This window comes from Podarcis liolepis (assembly GCF_965112155.1).
Source record: "Podarcis liolepis genome assembly, chromosome: 9".
Lineage (NCBI taxonomy): Eukaryota > Metazoa > Chordata > Lepidosauria > Squamata > Lacertidae > Podarcis > Podarcis liolepis.
The window spans coordinates 18,646,446-18,672,930 of NC_139564.1; the positions used below are offsets into that span (position 1 = coordinate 18,646,446).

At 43.8% G+C, this 26,485-nt stretch overlaps 1 protein-coding gene and 1 long non-coding RNA gene across 3 annotated transcripts in view; one reads left to right on the forward strand and one right to left on the reverse strand.

Annotated features, from left to right (window-relative positions):
* Positions 1-3,081: 3,081 nt before the first annotated feature.
* LOC310686015 lies at positions 3,082-24,812 on the reverse strand. 2 transcript variants are annotated; one of them, XR_014515640.1, is made up of 7 exons: positions 24,155-24,525; positions 18,094-18,135; positions 14,544-14,606; positions 12,988-13,087; positions 10,960-11,064; positions 7,330-7,406; positions 3,082-3,856 (listed from the first exon to the last, which is right to left on the reverse strand). It is a non-coding gene; the product is annotated as an uncharacterized lncRNA (long non-coding RNA). The 2 variants fall into 2 exon arrangements; XR_014515641.1 differs by lacking the exon at positions 24,155-24,525 and adding an exon at positions 24,714-24,812 and having other exon boundaries at positions 3,083-3,856.
* Positions 24,602-26,485, forward strand: part of SMARCAD1 (SNF2 related chromatin remodeling ATPase with DExD box 1) — a 50,999-nt gene continuing 49,115 nt past the window's right edge. The window contains exon 1 of the mRNA XM_083458631.1: positions 24,602-24,921. The gene's annotated coding sequence lies outside the window, so the exon portion shown is untranslated. The remainder of the gene's footprint in view (positions 24,922-26,485) is intronic.

The following is a 26,485-nucleotide window of genomic DNA, read 5'->3' on the forward strand; positions in this document are numbered from 1 at the left end:
AAAGAAAACTTTATTAAGGAGTAAAATGGAGCTAAAAACATAAGAATGTAAAATGAGCCTGCTGGATTAGGCCAACAGCCCATCTAGTCCAGCATCCCATTCTCACAGTGGCCAACCAGATGCCTGTGAGAAGCCTTAAAGGGACCCCCGACCATTTGGTCCAGTCGTGGCCGACTCTGGGGTTGCGGCACTCATCTTGCTTTACTGGCCGAGGGAGCCGGCGTATAGCTTCTGGGTCATGTGGCCAGCATGACTAAGCCACTTCTGGCGAACCAGAGCAGCACACAGAAATGCCATTTACCTTCCCGCCAGAGTGGTACCTATTTATCTACTTGCACTTGACATGCTTTCAAACTGCTAGGTTGGCAGGAGCAGGGACCAAGCAATGGGAACTCACCCCGTCACGGGGATTCAAACTGCCGACCTTCTGATTGGCAAGTCCTAGGCTCTGTGTTTTAACCCACAGCGCCACCCGTGTCCCTATTCTTAGAGTAGACCCACTGAAATCAGTGGAGCTTAAAGTTTGTGATGAATACCTAGGGACAGGGAAGATATTTGATTCAGCTCACATTTAAAGGCAAACCTTCTTAAGTCACACTTTCCAGAACCATATACAGCCTGAAATGCAGGCACCCTTTCAAATTTTCCCTTCTCTGAAATTTGCAGTGCAGTTCTCCAGCCAAGCAAGGTGTACAAAAATACACAGAACAGGGTAAAAGTGTTTGTTTTAGTGGAACTGCATGTTTTAGTGGAACTAACGAAGAAGAAAAAATGCATTATATCAGGTGAAATTGCTTTGCAAAAAATGTATTGGGCAAAAGTACCCCCAAAAAAGTATCAAAAGAGAAATTCATATTGAAATGCGGATGAATTCTCAAGATGACTTTTTTTAAAAATCACAAAACTGATGAGGAAATGTGGAGAACTGAACTTAAGAATGGAAAAATGAGAAGCAGAGAGAAGCTGAAACTGACAGATTCACCCATCCCTATGAGTAACACCTGTGTCAGTCATTTCAGTGGCTCCATTCAAAGCGGGACCAAGTCTGGCTCCAACCCCTGTGAGCCGCCTTGCTGCTTCCCTTGTGGGCTAGAGGCATCTCTAGCACAACTGTGAATGCGGCTGTTGTCACTTAAGCTGCAAGCGCAAATGCCTCCATTTCCCCAGAGATCAATTTGAAACATGCATCTAAGCACGTATAATCTAATCGCATCAAGAACAGGTGGGTGGCTGCCACGTCCAATACGCTGTCTGAGGTCCAGGATGGAGGTGTTTTGTGGCCCAGATCTTAAAGGTGCTCCTTTCCCCTCCTCTCTGCTTGTTCTCTTCTGACCACCACCCCGCCCAGCCCTCTCGTTTTCTGCTTATTTCTGATTAAAACAAAGGCATGAATGCCAAGGACAGTGTTTCCCGGTTCACATTTCACTCTGCTAACCTTCTGCAAGGGCTGTGCTTTGGGCTGAAATCACATGATCCTTCCTGCAGCCAGCTAGGAAATCCTACGCTCAAGTAAAACAAACAGAACAGAGCAAACCCTGGGGGCATTTGGACTGAGCCCTTGGTGACTAATAAAAAGAACAGCAAAGAATCTTGTGGCACCTTAAAGACTTTATTATGGCAGATGCCTGAAGTGTTATCTTCAGTTGGCAGCTAAAGCAAGTGGGTGTAGAGAGACAAGCTTGTAGGCAGTGGGGTCAAGTGGTAATGAAATGCAGAAAGTACCGCCTACATGGCGACAAGTCATTCAAGCAGCCTTTCACAGCAGCAGCAATAAAACAAAATGAGATTTGTCTGGTTTGTAGAATTAAATAGAGATACTGGCCTAAAGAACAGGACTGCTTGCTCGTTTGTAGCTTCAGCCATTTCCTTCTCACCTGCTTCTGTCTCACGTTTTCATGATGGAAGGAAGGAAAAATCAAATCTGAATTAGCTCTCAAGTTAACAAGGTATTTCAGACTGTTAGAAGGCATAGTAAAAAGCAAACGCACCAACCGAGCGAAGTCTCCTAAATAAAATTACATGACTATGGGACACATAAAGCTGCCTTATAGCAGGCCAGGCGATTAGTCCATCTATCTCTGCGCTTAATTGACAGCAGTTTTCCAGACCAGGAGCAGGTCACCGGGGAAGGAAGGGCATTAGCAATAGTCTCCCAGCAGCAAAGTCTCTGCCACTTACCAGGAAGGGGAGGGACAAGCCCGCAGGGTGGGTGGGGCTGTGCAGGTGCATTCATGGGAGCTCTGGGTTGGCTCTGCCAGGATGTCTGCAAAAGCTCAACCTCTCCCACTCCCAGTAAGCAGCCAAAGTTTCCCTGCTGGGAGGCAGTTGCTACAGCAATCCCACCCATGGAAATGATCACGAACCCCACTGGTTGATCCCCTCTTGCTCCAAGACATAAGAAAACCAGCTTTCCTGACCCTACCTGGAAATTCAATTGACTTTGTGCCTGCAGCATAGGTGCTCTATCACTCAGTTGTGGCTCTTCTCAACTGCCTAATCTAATGCTTGATGTGATAAGTGATCAGGTGGAGGGAAAACTAATAGACTCCGCAGTGCTTGCAATCAGCATTGTATCACAAGCCTTCAGCCGCTGAGATAAGAGACACAGGATTGGCTGTTGTCAGCAAGCACAGCTGTGCTTTCCCATGTATTTCACTTGGAGGCCATCCACATGTTCAGAAGAGGAATGTGGTGAAGCTACTGTTTGGAATGCGGAGGGGCTATTAACCCCCCCATGGGCAAAACTACTCCTCTCCCTCTCTCTCCTGCAAAACATTGCAAATTAAAGGAGATCTAGTTCAAAATTTTGCACTGAGAAACTTGGGTGAATTGGCCATAATATGGAAAATGCGTTTCAGTGTAAGTGTAAAGTGGTCCACAAAGCTTTACTCAGAGTAGACCCACTGCAGTGAATGAACATGACCAAGTTAAGTCCATTAATTTCTGCCCAGGACATCCATACACACTGCCCGGGCTTGTGCCCCAGGGAGGTCACTTCAGGGATGCTAACACAGCAATTTGGCTTCACCCTGGAGGTGCACTCCATTGTCTCTCGAGGCAGACTGATGCCAACAACAACAAACTCTGAGTAAAGCTTAAATAAAAGCCCATGGATTTTTAGTCATGTGGGTTTTTTTAAAAAAAGTACTAATAAATTAGATCCAAAATGTTCATCAAAATACTTTTAATTGATTATTGTCTGATTAGTCAACTAGAACTCCCAACCCTGTCTGAAAAATGATCCAATCCAATCTTACAATACTTTCACAACAGCGTCTTTGAACTCATTCTGTATTTTACTTCCTATAAACTCTTAAGATGCAACCACACACCTATTTGCACAGATGTAATCACTGTATTTAAGGGGGCTTACTTCCGGGAAAACTATGCTTCGGATTTCAGCCTTAATTAGAAATTTTAGACTTAGGAGGCTAATTTTCTTGTACCTTTATGATTAACACAGCTTCCCTTTACTAGAGTAATAAATGTTGCACCACATTCTCGTAAAACTAAGCAGGTCAAAATGCATAGTGTAACTAGTAAACACACACTCTGTGTGTTTAATTGTGAGGTGGATTCAGCTTGAGAACGCATGAAGTTAAAATTAATACTACAAAAAACTCTTTAAACATCTTCTTGGTAGTTCCACTTCACAAATCTTATGGTATATGTGAAGGACGAGATGCTTTTCATTTGTAGAGTCAGGCTTTCCAGCCTCCTTTTCCTTAATGTATGTTGTGTTTCCAAACGCATTCAGCCATGTGATCTTCAGTGCTGGTTCATTTATATCAGATGAAGTGTGACTGGAAATAAAGCTCTGTCTTCTTCTTTTTTAAAAAGGACAGTCGTCTCTGATCTATATTCCAAAAGAAAAATAGACAGGGGCATTATATTTTAGTCCCTACATTTCATCACGGCCCTTCTTTCTTCTTCTTCCTAAGTGAAGGCTAACATAAGGACAATTGCTAAAGAAGCAATCATAATATCCCTATACTAGTGAAATCCAGACTTACGGCTACTCAGGGCAGATATACATGACAGTTCCATTGTTCTCTATTAGCAGGATATTGTCCTAGCATAAAAATGCATGCAAACTTTGAAAGCTCTGAATATTTAAGGCAGGACACTAGTGGCTCATCCCAGTGGGAACTATCGAAAAGGGGAACCTGATTAAATTTAATGTCATTGTCACTTTTTTTTCCATTGCTAAGAATTATATACGTAGCCATAGCTACCGCACTGTTCAGACACCATGACCACAATATTCTCCCTCAGAGGTTGGCGTCAAGGGCCGAACTGTTCAGTTAAAGAATGTAAATTCACTATGGGATGTGATTCTTATCAATTAAAAAGATTTGTCAGTATCTGATATAAGTTTATTTTGGGTGTGCATGTGTGTGCGTGCAGAAATCACTGTGCTTAAACCAGGAAAGCAATTTGTTTTCTTGAGCAGAGCAGCTCATTGGAAGTGCCTTTTGCAAAATGTCCAAGTTGCTCTGTGTAATTAGAAATAATAATAAATCCTTCAAGTCATGCACTTCAACACAACCACCTCAAGCGAAGTTTGCTCTTATTTTGGCTGTTAGTCCTGCTTGCTGTGAAGCAACACAAAACACACACAATTTTTTTTAAAAAAAATTACAGCTCTATAACAACTTATAAAAGACCGAACTAAAATGGAAGTAATAGATTAGGAGGAAACTACACATAAAATATGGCACAGTAAATAACTTCTCCATCCCTCCAGTACATGAAAATGTACATTAGCCTATCCTAAACAGAAAAGCAAATGTCCATTCTAAAACATTACTTGGCAAGGAAACACCTACAAAAGAAATTCAATTTCACATATTAGAAATCTTACAAACAGGATATATTGTTGACAAGTTGCTATACTCCATGAAAATTTGCTACAGAACAGAGGGATATCCTAGTCCTGTGAAGTACACAACAATGGCCATAAAATATTAGCTACATCAGACTTGCTCTGTACTGGAATAGAACAACTATTCTTTAGCTGCATGGATTAATTAGACTAATTTCCATCCGAAACAAGTTGAGCAAGCATGCCTCATTTACCACTCACTGAGATGCATGAATAAAGAAATGTCTCTATCGTCCGAAGATGGCACCATTGTAAAAAAGAAAACAAATAACCGGGTTGAGAATAAAACATCTTTGCTTTTGTCTCCAATAGCTATGATGGGTCACGTCTAATGCTGACTCACACTTTCCATGGCAAGTAAATTCTATTGCAGCAACTTTTGGTTTGTTCACATATACAGAAGTACAGGGAGTCCCTACATATGTACAAGTGTTTGTGTGAAAGAGTGTACAGGGTGTTGATTTGTACAACTCAGCTATTATGCACACAGACTGTACATTCATTGAATGATACATGTGAATAACTATATGAGTGAACAGCTCAACTGTTTGCATACACAGGGACACAGATTGTACACTTGTTGAATGTAATGTGTGAACACTCCTCAAGTTGTCACCCATTACATATCCGCCAGCAAACCCCCTTACAATCAAAAGAGAGACTGTGTTTGCAAACACGGAGTGGACAAGTTTCAAGGATATGCAGCCAATTTCAGTCGTACCTTGGTTCTCGAACACCTTGGTGCATGTACATTTTGGCTCCCAAATGCCGAAAACCCAGAAGTAAGTGTTCCGGTTTTCAAACGTTCTTTGGAAGCTGAACGTCCAACACAGCTTCTGCGGCTTCCAATTGAGTGCAGGAAGTTCTTGCAGCCAATTGGAAGCTGCGTCTTGGTTTTCAAACGGTTCCAGGAGTCAAACAGACTCCCGGAACGGATTAAGTTTGACAACCAAGGCATGACTGTATAGTTCCTCGACAATGCCCATCTGCAACCTATTCCAGAGAGGTGCAATTCCAAGACTGGTATAACAATCAATCCCTCTTCCTAGGCAAGATTTACTATTTTGGGTAACATTCCTTTCCCTTACTTGCTATGGACAACAGTTTGAAAACGGGGAACATGAGGGAGGAGTCTACCTCCCTCAGAAGGTACCAAACCTCAGAAAAACATGCCCAGGGACTATCATGCTAGGTAATTTTATCTTTGCTATAAATAAACTGGAGAAATCAAAGTTTTTTTCTCTCCCACCACCCTTCCTTCCTGGCAATAAACCCCCATGAAGAAAAGAGAGAGGGGGCTTTTTATTGTTTGTTGGAAAAAATAACAATTGGAAATGGAGCAAGCTACCCTAATACAGTGGTACCTCTAGTTACGAACTTAATTTGTTCTGGAGGTCCATTCTTAACCTGAAACTGTTCTTAACTGGAGGCGTCCTTTTGCTAATGGGTCCTCTTGCTGCTGCTGCGCCGCCAGCACACAATTTCCGTTCTCATCCTGGGGCAAAGTTCTCAACTTGAGGTAACTCTTCCAGGTTAGCGGAGTTTGTAACCTGAAGCGTTTGTAACCTGAGGCGTTTGTAACTCGAGGTACCACTGTAGTCTTAACTCTACCCTCTTAAACCATGCTTTCACAGCCAAGACATGGAGACTAATGACCTGCATGAAGAACAACTCATGCTTGAATTAAATAATTCAAAAAACCCCTTGCTCCTAATCACCATGATTGGAGTGGACTCAGAAAATAATTAAAAGCTAGGCCTGTCTGTCCGAAGGAAAGATCCCCCTCCCTCTCCCTCTCCAGGTCAGAGTGTTTTCCAACTCAGCATGCTTTCACTTCTCAGAAAATAAAAGGGGGGCTGGGAGAGAATAAAGCCATCCCTTCCCCACTTCGAGGTGCCTTGTTAATGGTGCTATCTGACTCAGGAAAGTGAGCTCATATCCCAAATCACCTGAGACTGAAGGGTAGGTAATAGATAAACAAACAAACAAAAATTCCCTCATTATATGGAGTGTGCATAAAAGCTATGTACCCTCTCAGTTGTTTGTTTTTCGCCTAGCATTTAGGTCTTATTTGAATTTCATTGTTGTATTCTTCATATGAACTGACACTGATTTCTAATCTCTGCCCTGTGATTATACCACTTAGGGGTTTCTTTTTATCTATTAAGTAGTAAATGAATACGTTCTATTAAAAAAGAAGAATGTTTGTTGCCAATGCTGCTGCCAACCTCATTCCCACTTGATGAGTGTGGTGGCACTCTATAATCAGAGACTGCCATACCCAGGGAGATCTTTGAACAGTGAGTTGGCAAGCGTTTCAAGGAAGGGGTTAAGAAGCACCCAGCATGGGCTTTTTCAAGAACAAATCATGCCAAACCAAAAGATGATGGAACAGGTGCTAAGCAGAGAGAGAGAGAGAGAGATGTGCCAGGGCTTATACTTGCCTAGAAGCCAAATCTACTGACAGAAAAACCTTCCCCTTGAATTCTAGGCTTGTAAAGACTGCTTCTGGTGCCTCAGCCTGGAGGAAAAGATAATCAGTATGGCGTTTTGTATTGTTTTGTTTTAACTTTTTCTGTTTTTACTTCATATCTTCCAAAGCTACACGGTGGCATTCAAAGCAGATCGAGGTCTTAAGTCCTGGCTCAAAGCAAGCTTTAGGAAGGACGGGGCAATAGCTCTCTTCTGGTATTCACTGGCAGACCTGTGGCAGGGTCTTGTGGGAATGCCCAAGGCTAGCTTTGTCCCCTTGGGGACGCAGGGCACACTAGCAACCTCCCAAGATCAGCCAGAAGTCAGCCAGTCTGTGTTTAATGAGGATTTAATTTCAGGTAAATCTATGTGCATAGATACTGCCTGAGGTTTATACAGGGTCTTACACTTGGGGGAGGCTATGCCCTTCTTTCATGGTCCGAGACAGTATGTTGGAAACCACCGGGGGGGGGGGAGGGCTCTTGTGCTCAGGTCCTGCTTATGGGTTTCTCACAGGCCTCTAGTTGGCCACTGGATGAGATAGGCTATTGGCCTGATCCAGAAGGCACTTCTTATATCTTTATGGGGTTCCTAATCTGGCATTAGGTTGGTCCCTGCTCCTGCCAACCTAGCAGTTCGAAAGCACGTCAAAGTGCAAGTAGATAAATAGGTACCACTCCGGCGGGAAGGTAAATGGCGTTTCCGTGCGCTGCTCTGGTTCGCCAGAAGTGGCTTAGTCATGCTGGCCACATGACCCGGAAGCTGTACGCCGGCTCCCTCAGCCAATAAAGCAAGATGAGCGCCGCAACCCCAGAGTTGGCCATGACTGGACCTAATGGTCAGGGGTCCCTTTACCTTTACTAATCTGGCATTTGTGGCCAATATGGCACCCTTGTTGCCAGCCAAGGCCATGTGACCCTCCTATTTATTTTCTTTTTAAAAAAACAACCAAGGATTTTGTTGGATTCCTTTTTTGGGGGGTGGGGAGGAGTAGCCTGCTTTCTATCTGTGGTTTTATTCGGGTGGCGGGGTTGTAGGTATTTTCTAGGTGTTGTTGGAGGAGGGGGAGGTTCTGAGCATTGCCAGTTTTTCTCCTGTGAAACAGGTATTTCGTGCTGCTCACAATAGTTCTGGCTCATAGGGATCGGTGACTCCTACCCTGCAGACACACACACACGACAGAAGGCAAGGAGGAAAGTACAGTTGGAAAACTGGTGGCTACAGAATAGCCCCTTTTAAACAGCGTTTTTATTGTTTTTAATCTTATAAACTGTTTTTGCGTTATTACCGATGCCAAAAGTGGCACACAACAGTTTAAAAACCACAATGACCTAATTCTAAACAGTAAAGTCTGGCAGTAAAGTAAATGTGCAATCGAAACAAAACCTTCAATGACTAAACCTGTGAATTCCTCTGCTTCTCTTAAATGGGCACTTTTGAGTCTACTAGGTATTCAAATATGCCATTAAGCTGATTACCCACCCTTTTAAATTCTCCCTCTCTCTGCCCCTGTCTATCAGTGCAATCCTATACATATCTACTCAGAGGTCAGTCCCATAGAGTTGGATGGTGCTTACTCTTGGGTAAGGGGGTATAGGATTGTAGCCTGTATCTCTTCCCTTGTCTCAGCTTACATCCTTCTCGCTCACTCCATTCGGCACAAGCCCATCTATAGTTACTTTCCTGAATTTCCTTCTCCCACTCCTGCCTCTGCACCTTCTTTTCAGTATGCAGCACCTCACTTTACCCATCCCTCTGCTGCCACAGGAACATGGCAAAGTGCCTTGTACAAAGTCAAGTCATTGGTCCACTTAGCTGGGCATTGTCCACACTGACAGGCAGGGATTCAGACCCAGGACATTCCAAAGATGGAACCTGAGATCATCTCCAGCCCTGACACTGAGCTATAGTCTTATCACCTGAATCTCCCTTGCTGCTTCCCTATCGAATCCCTTATTTATCTATCCTAACACAGAATATTCATCTTCTAGTAGCAAGCTGTTTTGTTAAAACCAGCTGTGAGTAGAAGACAAAGTATCGCCCACATGTCGACCACTGCTAAGGCATTGCTTTTCCACCACCAGCGATCCAGTTAAGAATATTTGATTCCAGGTTTAATGGACTTGTGGGAGGGTGACTTTAGAGTCTAGGCAGTCTTACTTGAGTGTAAGTCCTATTTAACCAAGTGGGTCTTGCTGAATCCATAATATCAGGCTGTAAAAATGGCTCAAGTTTTAGTGATTTATGAATTTGGACTCAATCCAATGCACCACAGAGAAGTTTGTGTGTCTGCATTTATTTAATCCCACATATGTACTGTGGGATTGTGTGCTGTATGTGTATCTGTTGGGCTTTGGGCAGGATTCCAGCATTGCAGGAAGATGGACCACATGATCTTTGCGGTCCCTTCCAATGCTACAATTCTATGATTCTGTGATGCATGTATGTGTGTTGTGCGTGTCTGCACACAAGAGTGTGTGGGTGGCATGCTCACTTTAGCCACATCCACTTTTGCATGGGACCCCTGGAGGGTTGGCCAAGAGGCAATGTGGCCCTCGACCCCAATCCAGCACTGACGAAAGAAAACTAAGCTTAGGATAGAAAAGTCTCCTGGCAAATGTACTGTCTATTCTCAGTATGAAATTCTTGTGGCCTCATTTAGAGGGAAACAGCAATCCTTTGCATATTTCCCAATGTTAAACAAGTGCAAGTCAAAGCCCTTACTGACCTACTCTGAACCTGGTGATCAATCAGAAAAGCCTTCTTTTTTACATCGTATGTGTAATATGAATTTTCTGAAGTCATCTGTGCCTGCCTAATTCATAAAAATTAATTCCTTTCCGCCATTATGGTGGCAGAATGCAGTTATAAACAAGGCTGTGAATATGCCTTGATCCTGCAAGAAAAGCACAGAATAGGAAAGTGGATACAGAATCTCTGTCTCCTGGGCATGTCTGCTTTCTTCTTTTTCTCTCTTTTCCTTCCTTTCCATGGGACCTGTGACAAAATGTTGCAATATTGCAGTGCGTCTGCTTAGTGTTCCAGCCAGCCAGCCATGCTCCCATCAGCATGCTCCATTCCATCTCTCCTCCTCAACAGATAGTCAGCATTCCATAGTCATTTTTAGGGTATTTTTCTTATGATTTTTTTGTTTGTTTTTTGCCTTTTGCAAAACTTGGGGTTCCCCTAAGCATGCAGATACCTCTCTCTTTAGCACCCATGACCTGAATTCACCACTGGAAGGAATAATGCCTGAAAGTGTGAACAATTCCACTAAAATACTAGCAGTCAGCATGGATGCTACTGAGTACAGTAATACTTTCAGTGGTTGTGGACAGGGCTTCAGAGTCCTTGCTGCTCCTGTGTCTTAGCAATTTCAAAATGCTAAATATTTTTACACATCTTCTCAATTTGCATAACTTAGGAACTATCCAGTTTCACAGAAACAGGATTCTTGGGAGCAGAATATTTTTTTTAAATGGGGGGGTGCATGCAAGTATTATATCTGAGACGCTCAACAGAAGCAAAACACAAGAACTCAGTTTCTTTTCATATTTGCAAAACTTGAAACAATGTGAGAGAAATTGATTGGTTTGACTTACATGTGGCAGAAGCAGTGTATCTTACAACCAATGATCAAAACATCTTCTCAATCAACCATCCAATAAATATACGAAACATCCAAATTAATTCCTAAAATCCCTGTGCTTAAAATAAAAAACCCTGAGTATCAATCCATAAATTAAGAGTCTAATATAGTTAAAGGTATATTTTAATTGCAACACATATTCTGTTTTTTGTTTTTAATAAAAATCAAAGGTTTATCATATTTATAAGCACTTCATTTCCAGGGTGTAGAATTCTACCAGGTTAAAAGAAATGAAATAAAGCATGGAGTATGGACACAGCCCTGTCTACAAAGGCCAGCTCCAAAACCTTAGTAACCTCAGTGGAAAAGGTTGGTTTCTTTCTGCCAAATAGCTGTGTTCCCTGAAGCCCATAGCACTGCTGTTCTGTGCAAAGGAAGCCTGGCATCTAGTGGACATTTAGCTGCTGTGTCACAAACCCAACACACTTGAACAAGGTACTTAGAAAGTTGCCTGGAGCAAAAGGAGACCTGTGGCCAGGCTGGTGGTGTGTGGTTTGTTTTTTGGGGGGGTGGGGGTGGGGTGGGGGGGAATCACTGTAGAAGAGCCTCAACATAAGGACAAATAGCCTATTTGATTTAACTGTATTTCTTCCTAGAGAGCAATTGATCAAATACAATGTGCCTTATGCGCTTTTTAAAAAATTCTTTCTTTCCTTCTTTCATAAAATTTATACACAGCTTGATTGTAAAAAAAGAAACCCCCCAAAAAACTCAAAGGGGTTTACAAAAAGAATACAGTGGTACCTCAGGTTACAGATGCTTCAGGTTACAGATGCTTCAGGTTACAGACTCCACTAACCCAGAAATAGTACCTCAGGTTAAAAACTTTGCTTCAGGATGCGAACAGAAATTACGCGGTGGCAGCGGGAGGCCCCATTAGCTAAAGTGGTACCTCAGGTTAAGAACAGTTTCAGGTTAAGAACGGACCTCCAGAACGAATTAAGTTCTTAACCTGAGGTACTACTGTATAACAATAAAAATATCAGTAAGCAGTTAAAAACAACTATTTAAAACTTGCCTAATTAATTTTAGCAATAAACCAAAACCACACTAAAACATACATCAACATTCTATACAGGGTATAGGAACAAGTAAAAGGTTTAAGCTGCATTTCCATACACACTTTCCAGGAATAAAGTCCCACTGAAACTCAGTGGGACTCACTCCTGTCAGGACATGTATAGGATTGTGCTGTTAGGGCTCGCTCTCACTTCCACATGCCTAGAAAGCATGGGTATGAGTGGTTATCCTTTTGCCCTGCTCCTTTGCCAGGAAAAACCCACTCTCAAACAGCAATCTGCAGAAAACCTGAATTGCCATTTGCTCTGATTGAGCACTACAGAGCAATTTTCCCCTGGGGAAAATCAGTGGAAGAAGTAGTGTGCATAAGCTTTGCAAGACTTAAAATAGGTACTTTTTTGAAAAATCAAAGCTGAAAATTCAAGAAGTTCTAGTACAGGGATGGGGAGTTGGCAGCCTTTCAGATTTCGTCTATCTCCAACTCCCACCAGCATGACCAATGACATAGGAGTTGTAGTCCAAAAACATTGGGAAGGCCACAAGTTCCTGGCTTAAAAGGAACCCTGCTGCATTATTATTAACCTTCAGGATGAATTTGGAAAATCCCCCTTTACCCTGGCATTTGTTGGCTGAAAAATACTCTTCCTAGCAACCCCAAGATCATTGGACGGAAGAAGTTTGTAACTGTAATTGCTTTTCAAATGTTTTTAATTGTAATTGTTTTTAGGGTGTTTTAACTGTTCTGGAAAAAATGGTTTGCTTTGCTTTTAAATTGCATATTTCTTTGCCATCCCGGGCTCCTTCAGAGGAAGAGCAGGATGTGGATTCAACAAACAAGGAAACGACATAACACTGTTAATATGCTTGTTCCAAAAACCTGCAGTAAGGCTGAATTAGTAGTCAAGGTTCAACAGAAATACTCAGTTGTCCATTTTTATGCTTGTGGTTTAAAGTGCTTCACCTCAGCGATACATATGATGGGGCCACGGGTGAGACTTTTCTTCCATGGTTATCCTCCTGTTCATTTCTTCATACGTTTCATTTCCAGCACATCACATCCACTGGCATGACCAAACAACAGGTGTTAAAGGATTGCACACCTCTCAGTAACTCTTTCTTTTTTGTCCTATCGCTAATATGTGTCCAACTAAACGTTCTGCACTTATCCAAGTGATTACAACACCACACATGGAATAAGATATATCTGTTGTGGTCATATATGTGCACTCTGAGAATTAAGATCTATGATCGGCATGGTCACATGATGCACCTGCTCCTAATGGATACCACTTCGAAGTGCAGGTGTGAAGGCTTCTACACATGGGAGGGTGGGTAGACTTCCCTGCAAATGCAAAGCTAGAATGTGAAGTTAGGATATCTGCCATTTTGAAATATTTCATAAAGCAGTCACATAAAATACCAGTGGGGTACAGAAAACAAACAATAAGTATAAAATACACTCCAGAATTAACAGTTAAAATAACATCATAGCACAAGAAGGTGATCAAAGGAGAAAATTTAAATATTTCAGTTAGAAAAGGGTTAGGTATTTTTTTAAAGAGACTTAAGCTTGCATCTGAACAATTCGACTGGTTTGTGTGTACACACACAAACACACACACACACACACACACAGAGAGAGAGAGAGAGAGAGAGAGAGAGAGAGATGGGTTGTGTGTTTTTTTGCAAATTAAAGGTGACATTGCTAAATGGGAATTATAATGTATGATTCTAGGATATGAATTTGAATCACAAACCTTTCTCCCCCTAGTGGACATTAAAGAGTATGTTTTTTAAAAAAATGTGGCTTTTCCTAAACATACACTCTACAGATGTGCATTTTGTAACTAAACACACACAGACATGCCAACCTTGTAAAGCAAGGGTGGGGATCCTATAGCCCTCCAGATGTTGTTGGTCCCCAACTTCTAAGTGGCCCAACCAGCATTGCCAATGGTTGGGGATGATGGGAACTGCATGCCCAGAAACCTGCTGCCTGGAGCAAAGGACAAGATGTTTCCCTCCCCACATTCCACATACAGAAACTGATTGGACTGAAAACTAAAACTTACAACACCAATAAAATGATGGTCTCCTTCACTGCACCCAAACCAGCAGGCTAATTTAGAGTGGGCAGAACAGGTAATGGAGCATGTGCAGCTCTGTTCTCCAACAGATGGGATGGTAAGGGGGTTTAGGAAGAACGTCCAAGGTGCTGCTGCTACCCCCCTCCCCCCAAAAGAAATATGCTGCCTTAGGCAGTTGCCTCATATTACCTCATGGTAGGGCTGGCCCTGGCTGCAGAAGGTTCCCCATGCCTTGTTTTCAAAATCCAAATTGAGGTGATACGGATTAAAAAGAAGGGCTATGCAAATAAGGGGCAGGCTTTAGTCTCAATGAATGAAGTCAAGGAAGTTAATAATCTCTCCTCAACAGTTTTAACTGCACCACTCTCCCCCACCACCATTCCTGCAATAGAAGTGAACAGCTGTCAGTGAGGGAAGTAAATAGTTGTACTTGGGGATCCTGTTACAGTGATGCAAAACATGGGGACAGAAGGCAGGATATTCCAGAAAGTCCCTGCAATAAAAAAAGGCCTTCAATCAATACACATATTGATGGGCACCTTCCATACTACCTGTTGACTAAGCATTCATCTGGATTTTTGCAGGAATACTAGACAATGTTGGCTCCTAATAATGGTGCCTTAGTCAGAGCAAACCCATTGAAATTAATGGACCTGTCTGTTGTGACCTATTAATGCCAATGGGTTTGCTCCAAGTGTGACTAATGTTGGGTACAGCTTATTCTGATTGGTTTGTGGGGTGGATAGATGACATTGCATCAGAGCAACTGTTACCAACACTTTCCAGTGCATTTCCCTGCCATATTCTTTACTCCCTCCCCTCCCAAAATCCAATATTTCTGGGAAAGTGAATTTGTTCCCAAGACCTCCCAGTCAACTGTAATTGTAGAACCTGGATTTGCAAGTGTGTGATTGAATCCCCACCTCAAAATAGTGACAGTCTAGAAGTGCCCCTATTTAGCAATACTACTGATAATATGCACACTCTTGATTACTGTGAATTGTAGAAGATCACAGCATTTATTGTATTTCTATCCCACCTTTCTAACACCACAGAACTCAAGGAAACATGCGTAGAGCTCTGAGGTGGGCTTCCCTCAAGACACTGACCAGATCAAGATTTGCTCGATTGCAGCAAGCATGTTGCACCATGTACCTACCTGAGTATCTTTGCATAGCTGCTTTTTAGAACCTTAAGCAGGAAAAGATCCTAGTGGATCATGAACCTAAGAAGAGCCTGCTGGATCAGACCAATGGCCCATCTAGTCCAGGATCTTGTTCTCACAGTAGCCAACCAGATGCCTATGGGACACCCACAAGCAGGATTCAAGCATAAGAGCACTCTCAGCTACTATGGTTTTCAGCAACTGATGCTCAGATACATTACTTGCTCCAACTGTAGAGGCAGAGCATAGCCATCCTGTCTAATAGCCATTGATAGCCTTCTGCTGCGTGAATTTGTCTAACTCTCGTGGCCCATGCTTCTTAGTATAATTAGTTGATTAGTTGAAACTCCAGCAGATGTTTTGCCTACTAAAAGTGTGCTGTTAAGGAAGAGACCTGGAGATATTATTGTAAGTATTATTATAAGTCCTCTGGCACTTACCTCCCTGACTTAAGGTGCATTATAAGAAGATAAGCATTTCATCAATCACTTTGGACTAGTTCGGGCTAGTAAACATTCACTTAATAGAACATTAAGAAATAAAAGGGATGTTATTACCACTAGGTGTGGTTCTCTGGGTGGATGAAAAGAGTGTGGCACTGATCTTTGTTGGTAATGCAAACCATGAATGCAACTACTCTGACATTATGGGAAACAGCAAACTCTTACTAATTTTACTGGAGTGATTCCAATATTTAAATATTTATTATTTTTGCTAGAAATCAGTTTAATGCGGTTTCCTTATGTCAATTTCCTGTTCTTAGAAGGTTGAGCATGATAATGCCTAAACTTGTATCAGAGAACTGGTCCTGGCAAGGGCTGGTACATTTCTGTCCGCACAGCATCCCTGGGGAGACTATGAAGAGGGCTGCACAGTTGGCTTGGATTTTCACATGGCCGTTTGCAACCCACAGATTTCAATTCTCTCAGAAGCACCCTGCAGAGATCATATGACAGCCTTTGCCAACCTAGTGCTCTCCAGATGTTTTGGGCTACAACTCCTATCAGCTCCAGCCATCATGCTGGACACCAAGTTGGTAAAAAAAAAATCAACAAAAAGTTTTTGCAGTTATAAAGTGAAATACGTTGGCTGATGTTTCCAGCAATTTTCAGAGGATAAGAACATAAAAGGAGCCCTACTGGCTTAAGACCAAAGGTCTGCCTAGTCCAGCTGTGGCAAGGAATTGATAATAAAACTGTGATTATACAAATCTATGGTGCGACTACATTTGGAGTACTGTGTACAGTTCTCCAGTCCCCTCACCTCAACTCCGCTATGAGGGAAGGTTACAAAATTTGGGGCTTTTTTTAGTTTGGAGAAAAGGTAAGATGACATGACAGAGGTTTATAAAATTATGCTTCGCATGGAGCAAATAGATGGAGAAATATTTTTTCTCCCTCTCTTATAACACTAAATCTTGTGGACATCAATGAAGCTGAATGTTAGATCCTTCAGGACAGATAAAAGAAAGTACTTCTTCATGCAGTGCATAGTAAAACTATGGAATTCTCTGAAAAATAGTGACGGCCACTGACTTGGATGGCTTTAAAAGATCAGGCAAATTCAGTGGCTATATTCTACCTCCACTGTCAGTGGTGGTATGCGTCTGAATACCAGTTGTTGGGAACCGCAGGTGGGCAGAGTGCTGTTGTGCTCATGTCCTGTTTGCAGGCTTCCCACAGGCTTCTTCTGGTTGGTCACTGTGAGAACAGGATGCTGGACTATATAGACCAGGGCAGTCCAACTTTTCATACCAAGTAAACCCCACAAGAGTACTTTTAGACAGAACCCATAGACCGCACACTGCCTTGCTGTGGAGGCAGCAGGGCACAAGGCCAAAATTTGACACCTCTCCAGCCAAAGCTGGACTGGGCAGAAGGAGTGCCGACTAGGTTTTGGGAAGGCAAAAGGAGGGCTCAAGGACCCTGGCAGAACTCTCACACCTCTTTTCCAAAGCCCAGCACCTCGCTTACCTGATTTTGAGAAGGTAGCATGATGGCTGAAGGGGGGGGGGATCACATTTTGCCAAAGGGCAACAACAAAGTCCTCAAGGGCCACATGCAGTCCTTGGGCCACATGTTGGAGCACCCTGACATAGGCCACTGGCTTGATTCAGCAGGCTCTCCTTATGAGCACTGGGAAGTGTGGCATAATATTTGATGCATTGCTGCATAACCTCCTTGCATAGAAAACCAGGATGAATGCTCAATAAGCAGGTAATCTGGAAGTGACCACACACAGCACTGGGTGGGGGGTGTTTCTTCAAAGAGTGCTTGACAAGAATGGTTTATCAGCAAGCTGTACTGGCATTTGTTGGGAAAGGGTGGTGGTGGAATTAAATGGTTTCCCATCACCCCACAGAAGACTGTAGCGAAGGCCCAATTATCATTTGTATGGCCTGTCTGCTGATTTTAATCCTAGAAGCATGAAGAGGGTTAGTTGTCAGCTTGGAAATTTTCAAGAGCAAAGTAAAAAGAGCACTCTTGAAACAAAAGAGAGGAGACAGTATGGGACAGTTTCAACCTGAGGCCCTCTTCTGTCTGTACTCACCAATCGCTCACTTCAAAACACTTATGATTAAGGTATGGTGTGGTTGCCACAGCAACCTCATGTACGACACATGGAGTTGCTCACCACTTTGCCAACTACAGATGTGTGAGCTAGTTTAAACATCTTTGTGTGTGTGTGTTTTAATTGGCAATCAAGTATAAGCCCATCTGCCGTTGACAGCCTGTCTAGTTGCTCACAATTTATAACACTAGATGTACCTCCCACCAATTCTATACAAGATTTGGAAGCAGGCCCTGACACGTACCTTTCAGATTCCACAGAAGACCCTGTGTTGCGGTTCAGTCTTCTGCAATAATTGGATTCAGAGCAATTTTTTAAAATTCAAGCAAAGAAGTTGACTCCTAATCTGTGATCCATGGACCTCTAGGGGCTCCATGGATGGGATTCAGAGGTTTTGTGAACGTGGAACAAAAAAGAAAATATTTTTTTCTAGCTCAATAAATTGTATGCAACAACAACAAAATGTGTATGTGCTTACATGAGGAGCACTGTCACACCAAATTGTGGTACTGTTGCACACCACCCTAATCTTTGAGTTGTGCAAGATTCCAAGGGCCCAGGTACTTGCCCAGGGTCTATGTTTCCCTTTGGACAATGTGGCACAGCAGAGACTGTGGTGTCTTTATGGTATATGGTTTATTTACACACATATACATCCTAAATCTAGGTGGAGAGAATTTAGAGCATTCACATTCCAATAAGGTTTCTTGCTTCTCCCATAGTGGCAGTAGGTTTGGATCTTGGGACAGAGAAATCAGCCATTCTGTCTCTTTGTTACAGCCTGTCACAGCTAGTCCACATGCCGCTCTTTCTTCCTTGTCACCACTAACCGACTGAAAACGTATTTCTCCTCAGCCTACAGAAACCTAAAATCCTAAACCCTTTTTGTCTCTGCCCACTAACACACAGTTGGAGGAGAGGCTCCACCCCACTTGCTGTCTGGCACTGAATGTCCTGATGGCTCATTTTGATTACTTTTCTGTGGTGGCTGGCACTATCATTACTAGATTTTTGATGCCAGACCAAGTCCATCTGGCTTGGATTTACAATAGTATTTAAAATTTCTGCTGTAAATGCTTTTTTTATTTTAAATATGTCTTATATTCTTCTTAACTGAGGTAGTTTGCATGAGTCTGTAAACTGTAAGCCACCCTGAGAGCAATTTTTAAGCATAAAGTAATTGGCCATTGGAATCATTAACCAGAAACTAAGAGCAGAACTTGAATCTGGAACAGGTGGATACACTTCCTACCCTTGCCACAGACTTATCTGGATAGTTGTTACTATTTGACCCAAGACCCTTGTATGAAAAACAGGAGTAATGGTGAGCTGTTGTTGTTATTACGTAACATCTGATAAAGATTTACATATTAAAAACACCATGGCTGCAGTTGTGCACAATTCAGCATTTGTTGTTGTTGTTTAGTCGTGTCCGACTCTTTGTGACCCCATGGACCAGAGCACGCCAGGCACTCCTGTCTTCCACTGCCTCCCGCAGTTTGCCTTGCCATGGTGAAGGGGCTTGAATAACTCAGAGAAGCTATGAACTATGCCGAGCAGGGCACCCAAGATGGACAGCTCATAGTGGAGAGTTTTGACCAAACGTGATCCACCTGGAGCAGGAACCGGCAAGCCACTCCAGTATCCCTGCCAAAAAAACTACATGGACAAAGACAACAGGCAATTCAACATTTAACTCCTGTTAATTTCAACAATGCTCATTTTATATAGGATGAGTTCATTTGCACCCTAAAGAAGTGTAAAGTAAGTTACTTCACTGGTTTAGGTGATTTGTTAATGGGACTGAAAAATATATTTCCAAGATATTATTTCCAAATAGTTCTGCTGATCTCCATGCATTTTCTCCTCAGTTTGTTACAATGTTCCTTCTTTATATTTTTAGGACATCTTCTCCAAAAGACAAGTCTTCAGTTCTAACCTGTTGTATTTCAATTTTACATTAGCACCAACAAAAAAATCCAGAAATTATTGGTTTTCCACAAAACAAACCCTTGACTGGTGCACCTGATCCTTCAATTAGTCCTCTGTTCACTTTCTTTGCCAGGAAGTCATCTCAGATAGTAATATTTATAATCATAATAACCATGAGCAATTACAACAGTATAAAAGAATTAATCTCTCTACCGCTGGGTTTTTCAAACTTCCACTAAGTGTTGTTTTATTATCTAACAAGTTTTGCCTTGTTCACATTCTATTTATGTGTTTTCTTAATATTTAATCTGCACATTCATTGTGCCTTTACCCTTCTCCACACCAATGCTCTTCCCAGCATCCTGCCATCCTTCCTTGGAGGTTTTTAAGCAGAGGTTGGATGGTCATCTGTCATGGATGCTTTAGCTGAGATTCCTGCATTGCAGGGGGTTGGACTAGATGACCCTGGGGTCCCTTCCAACTCTAAGATTCTATTATTCTATGGTCATACTTCAGAGTTTCCTGCTATACTGGGCAAGACAAAAGGTATCTACATGAAGCTGCTAGGCCCAATACATTTCGGCAACTGAGGCTAACCACAAAATGGTATCCCCTCCCACACCAGGAAAAAGGGGATGAGTGAAAATCTACATCAGGAACAAGTGGGGAATAAGGATTTACATCGGGAATGAGTGGGGAATAAATATCAACAGCAGGCAATACATTCCTTGGAGGCCAGATCTATGGATCCTGCCATCTGAGGCAGTTGACTCACCTTGCCTCATGGGTGGGCTGGTCCTGCTGTTGGAAGTTGGGTGTGATTACTATTGTTATAGGAATTTTAAGGTCCTATATATATATAATAATAAATGTTCATAAATGTACAACGCAAACACATACGTAAGTATATAAACCACGTGTCTGAAATAGTACAGGAGAATAATCCTGAAGCCATTTTGACTCTCACAAATTGACCTCAAATATTTCTCTGCAAGGAGGAAGAAAATGGGGAAAGCTTTCCAATTGTCTTTAGACAGTAGGGGCTTACACCTCCCTGTAAATACAGTCTGGCAAGTATCTGTTAAGCTGAGCACACTATCAATACCCGTAAGAGATTCAGGAACTAAGTATTTACCATCTCAAAGGAATGGGCAGGCTACCTAGAAAAGGCAATCAGATAAGGCATTTTCAGGTATCCTGGCAGACAGGAGAGAAGCAACACACTCAAATTTCTGCTGGGGACCACCTCTTTCTGTGATGTATGTATGATGTTTTGGGGGGTAGTCTTGAGCTACAGGGGAGGTAATTTCAAATATCTATATAAGAGCTTGGACACCATTGTTCTGGGTTCCTCTCCTCCCTTCCTGCGTGGGGTGAGTGGGGGACCCTGTTGCAACAGTTTAATAAAGATCAAGCTTACTAGGAGGAGGAGGAGGAGTTTGGATTTGATATCCCGCCTTTCACTCCCTTTTTTAAGGAGTCTCAAAGCGGCTAACATTCTCCTTTCCCTTCCTCCCCCACAACAAACACTCTGTGAGGTGAGTGGGGCTGAGAGACTTCAGAGAAGTGTGACTAGCCCAAGGTCACCCAGCAGCTGCATGTGGAGGAGCGGAGACGCGAACCCGGTTCCCCAGATTAGGAGACTACCGCTCTTAACCACTACACCACACTGGCTCTAGCTGCTTTGCTTCTCAGTATTCTCTGTTTGGCCTCTGTTATTTTCTCCTCCCAATAGAAAACCTACATAAGGACTCTATACGGGCTCTTGGCTACCCCATAAGGGATAAAGGAGCAGTTTTTTCTTATAACACTATGCTGATGACACTGGATTCTGTTTCTCCATAACATCTGACTCCGGAAAGGCCATGCAGGCCTTTGACAGGTGCCTGGATGAGGTGGTGGGATGGATGAGGGAAAATAAGTTGATCTTGGACCATGGCAAGACAGAGATACTGTGGTTTGGTTGTTCCACTGTCTGATAAATTGGCCAATTTAAGCTGAGGCTCCAATACTTTGGCCACCTCATGAGAAGAGAAGACTCCCTGGAAAAGACCCTGATGTTGGGAAAGATTGAGGGCACAAGGAGAAGGGGACGACAGAGGACGAGATGGTTGGACAGTGTTCTCGAAACTATCAGCATGAGCTTGACCAAACTGTGGGAGGCAGTGAAAGACAGGAGTGCCTGGTGTGCTCTGGTCCATGGGGTCACGAAGAGTCGGACACGACTAAATGACTAAACAACAACAACAACATTGCCCTGGGTGAGGTTGTACTCCCACTTAAGCGTCAGGTACACAGTTTTGAGGATGCTTCTGGATCTTGCTCTGCTGCTGAAAGCCCAAGTAGCCTCAGGGGCTAGAAATGCGTTTTACCTGCTGCAGTTGGTGCAACCAACTACAGCTGGAGAGCTTGACCACAGTAATTCAGTCACTAGTGACTTCAGGGTTGGATTACTGCAGTGCACTCTATGTGGAGCCTCTCTTGCACTTCATCTGGAAGCTGCAGTTAATGCAGAATGCTGTGGCACAGTTGTTGACAGGAGTAAGACCCTGTCAGCATATAATACCTCTGCTCACAGATCTACACTGGTTGTTTATTTGCTACCAGGCAATGTTTAATGTTTTACAATTAGTATATTAAACCCTTAACAGCTGGGATCAGTTTACTTGCCTATGCCCACTTCTACCTGTGGAACTGGCTGTGTTACAGCTACCATATAATACCCAATCTGCAAATGCATTTTAGCATAGCAGAACCTACACTTTTGAACTCCCTGTCTATAAGCATCAGGCAGGTACCATCACTATATTTATTTATTTATTTATTTATTCATTGCATTTATATACTGCCTTTTTCTCCAAGGAGTTTAAAGCAATATATATATATGGTGTGTTCCCCCCCCTTCATTTAATCCCACAATAGCCCTATGAGTTAGGTTTGGCTGAGGCAGTGACTGGCCCAAGGTCACCCACTGAGCTTCATGGCAGAGTGGAGATTTGAATCCTGGTCTCCCACATCCTAGTCCAGCACTAACCACTACACCACACTAGCTCTGTTTTCAGCATCTACGTAAAACATTTTTAAGGCAAGCCTACCCTGCCAACCTAGCAGTTCAAAAGCACATCAAAGTGCAAGTAGATAATTAGGTACCGCTCCGGCGGGAAGGTAAACGGTGTTTCCGTGTGCTGCTCTGGTTCGCCAGAAGCGGCTTAGTCATTGTTACGGTAAAATCTGGGTGCGGGGCTACTCTGCCACCCAGCTCGTCGGACTAGGTCCGCGGGTCCCTGCGGAAGAAAATGAGCTCAGCCGGAGACAGGCGCAAACTGCAGAAGATCCAAGTTTATTGCGCAACAGGTTCAAGGCGAGATTGAACAGCGAGAAAGGGGTGACATGAACTTTTGAAATTTCCCTCCATGTCCCAGAATACAGTGCAAAATACATCCCAGTTACATCATGAATACATTAAGAAGAGGTTGGGTTACACAGATTACATCATGAATACATTAAGAAGAGGTTGGGTTACACAGATTACATCATGAATACATTAAGAAGAGGTTGGGTTACACAGATTACATCATGAATACATTAAGAAAAGGTTGGGTCACACAGGATTAACATACGGAGGAGGGAGGGGGGATTATGCAGAGCTGGAGATATGCGCAGATAAGCACATCCTGAGTACCTGATGAGAAGACAATGGTCCATGTATGCATGGTCTGCCACCTGGCCTTGCCCGGAGGAAAAGCTTGGCAGAGTGGTTTGACAGGATTAGGGTCTTGACACCTTGCTTGAGGGATTATGGAGGACAGGGGAGGTGTCATGGAGTCCTAGAGAAATTGAGCAAATTGGCACGTTGATTTTCTATGAATTTTATAGATTTTAGTCCCTTTTGACATTGACAATTGGAAATAAATGGATATATTGTAGCGAAGAAGGAGGTGAAGAAGACATGCCCCCCCCTTCCGTATCATCATGCTGGCCACATGACCTGGAAGCTGTACGCCGGCTCCCTCGGCCAGTAAAGCGAGATGAGCGCTGCAACCCCAGAGTCGGCCACGACTGGACCTAATGGTCAGGGGTCTCTTTACCTAATCCAGACATGTAGAAGTTGAAGGTGTTTTATTTCTTTTTTAGCTAGTGTTGATTTTGATAATCCTTTTGATGTTTTTAATACTTGCTTTAAATTGTTTTTATCAGGAATTTTAATGTTTTATTTTATATTGCAAAGTGCTCGTTTTTTTATAATCCGATTCATTTTTGTTACATAATTACACACACATACATATGCACACTATATACATATTACATACATAATCTTCTCTCTCAAGAAAGCACCCACAATCTCACATCTATATATAAATAATCAAGCTCACTTTCCCTTCATTTCTGCTGTCTCCATCTTGAAGATTTAAAGGCTGATTTATGTGGATTTAAGGGCTCCTTTAAACTCTTGCCTAGGACTTGGCAACCCAGAAGAAACCTTCAAGTCGAGGATCTCGGGCAGCCAACTGCCGTCACGCGGGTGATCCGTGAGGGGCTGAGGAGGCCCTCTGAGCGGGCGGAATTCGCCAGCTGAATTTATTGCGTGCTCTTGGGGCAAACCGCGCGCGCGTGCACGCGCGTCTGAGTGCGCCTATATATGCGTGTATGTATTTTTTTTTGTGTGTGTGTGTGTTTTTGTTTCCCTCTCTGTATATGTATATATCCCGTCACATGTAAGACACGAAGAGCCACGGTGGATAAATAAAATAAACAAACAATAAAAAAGCCGGATAGAGAGAAAGAGAGGAATGCTGGGAAAAACGAAGGGAACCCAGTGAGGTCATCACTAGGCGCCGCTTTGGGGGTACAATCCTCCCTTTCTTTCTCTCTTTTCTCAACGCCCCCTCCCCCCCCATCCTCCCGGCTCGCCTCTCTCTCTCTCTCTCTCGCCTTTCTTTCCCCTCCGTCTCTATCGTTCGCCTTGCCGAGCTCGCTGGCTGAGGCCGGCCTTCGCCGTCATTGTCGCCGCCGCCGTCATCCCTTCGGCACAGCCCGCTCTTTTCTTTTTTTCCCCCCCTTCCCCTCCCTTGTTGCCGTCGCCGCTGGCCGGTGTCGGCGCTCTGGAAAGGCTCGCGCGCCTCCTCGGAGCGGGGGCGGGGTAAGGAAGAAGCACCCGGTGTTGTTGTGAGGGGGGAGGGAGGGAGGGAAGGAAGGAAAGAGAAAGAGGGTGGGGGAGGGTGGCGCCGGCCCCCTTTTCCTCCCCCCTCCCCCCATTCCCATCTTTTGTTTGCCTCACAGGCTATTTGCTCCACGGGGGGGGGGGGGGGAGGGAGAGCGCGCGGTGGTTTGTGAGGTGGAATGTCTTCCTCATCCTTCCCAGGCGACAAAAGTGCCGTTTTTTCCCCCCTTCTCGCGAGGGAAGATGGTGGAAGGCAGGACGACTATTGTGTGGGGAGCAGATGGGGGGGGGGGAGAAGGAGAAGGAGAGGCCGGGATTTGGAGGGCCGAGCTATAGGGGTGCGTTGGGATGTGTGCCTGCCGACTCTCGGAGCCTAAACCCCCGAGGCATTGGGGGCTGGGGGGGTGTGTGTGGAGGGATTAAGGCCGGCCGGATTATGGGGGCAGAAGGAAGCGCTGCCGAGCGAGTGTTTACTTAGAAGGGAGATTGTACCTCCCTTTTGAAAGCTCTACCTGTCTTTTAAATCAGAACCAGTGAAGGTGGTGAAGATCCAGTGTGGGTGTCTGGAGGCGGTTGGAGGATGGATGGCAGCTAACAGGTTGAGGTTGAATCCTGACAAGACAGAAGTACTGTTTTTGGGGGACAGGGGGCGGGCTAGTGTGGAGGACTCCCTGGTCCTGAATGGGGTAACTGTGCCCCTGAAGGTGCGCAGCCTGGGAGTCATTTTGGACTCACAGCTGTCCATGGAGGTGCAGGTCAATTCTGTGTCCAGGACAGCTGTTTACCAGCTCCATCTGGTACGCAGGCTGAGACCCTACCTGCCTGCGGACTGTCTCGCCAGAGTGGTGCATCTCCTGCTTGGACTACTGCAATGCGCTCTATGTGGGGCTACCTTTGAAGGTGACCCAGAAACTGCAACTAATCCAGAATGTGGCAGCCAGACTGGTGACTGGGAGTGGCTGTCGAGACCACATAACACCGGTCCTGAAAGACCTACACTGGTTCTCAGTACATTTCTGGGCATAATTCAGTGTTGGTGCTGACCTTTAACGCCCTAAACTGCCTCAGTCCAGTATACCCAAAGGAGTGTCTCCACCCCCGTCGTTCAGCCTGAACACTGAGATGCAGCTGTGAGGACCTTCTGGCGGTTCCCTCACTGCGAGTAGTGAAGTTACAGGGAAGCAGGCAGAGGGCCTTCTCAGTAGTGGCACCTGCCCTGTGGAACACCCTCCCATTAATAAACAACTATCAGACTTTCAAAAGACATCTGAATGCAGCCCTGTTTAGGGAAGCTTTTAACATTTGATGAATCATTGTATTTTAATATTCTGCTGGAAGCCACCCATAGTGGCTGGGGAAACCGAGCCAGATGGGTGGGGTATAAATAATAATAAATTATTATTGTTATATAAAATATTCCCTGTTCCCTCCACTCCTCCCCACGCTCACCCTTTCTGTCGCTCTGGTGTTGCCGTGTGAGCAGGTTGCTAAAATAAATGTCAAGGTGTGTGGAAGCTTGAAGAGATCTTGCCTGATTTGCATT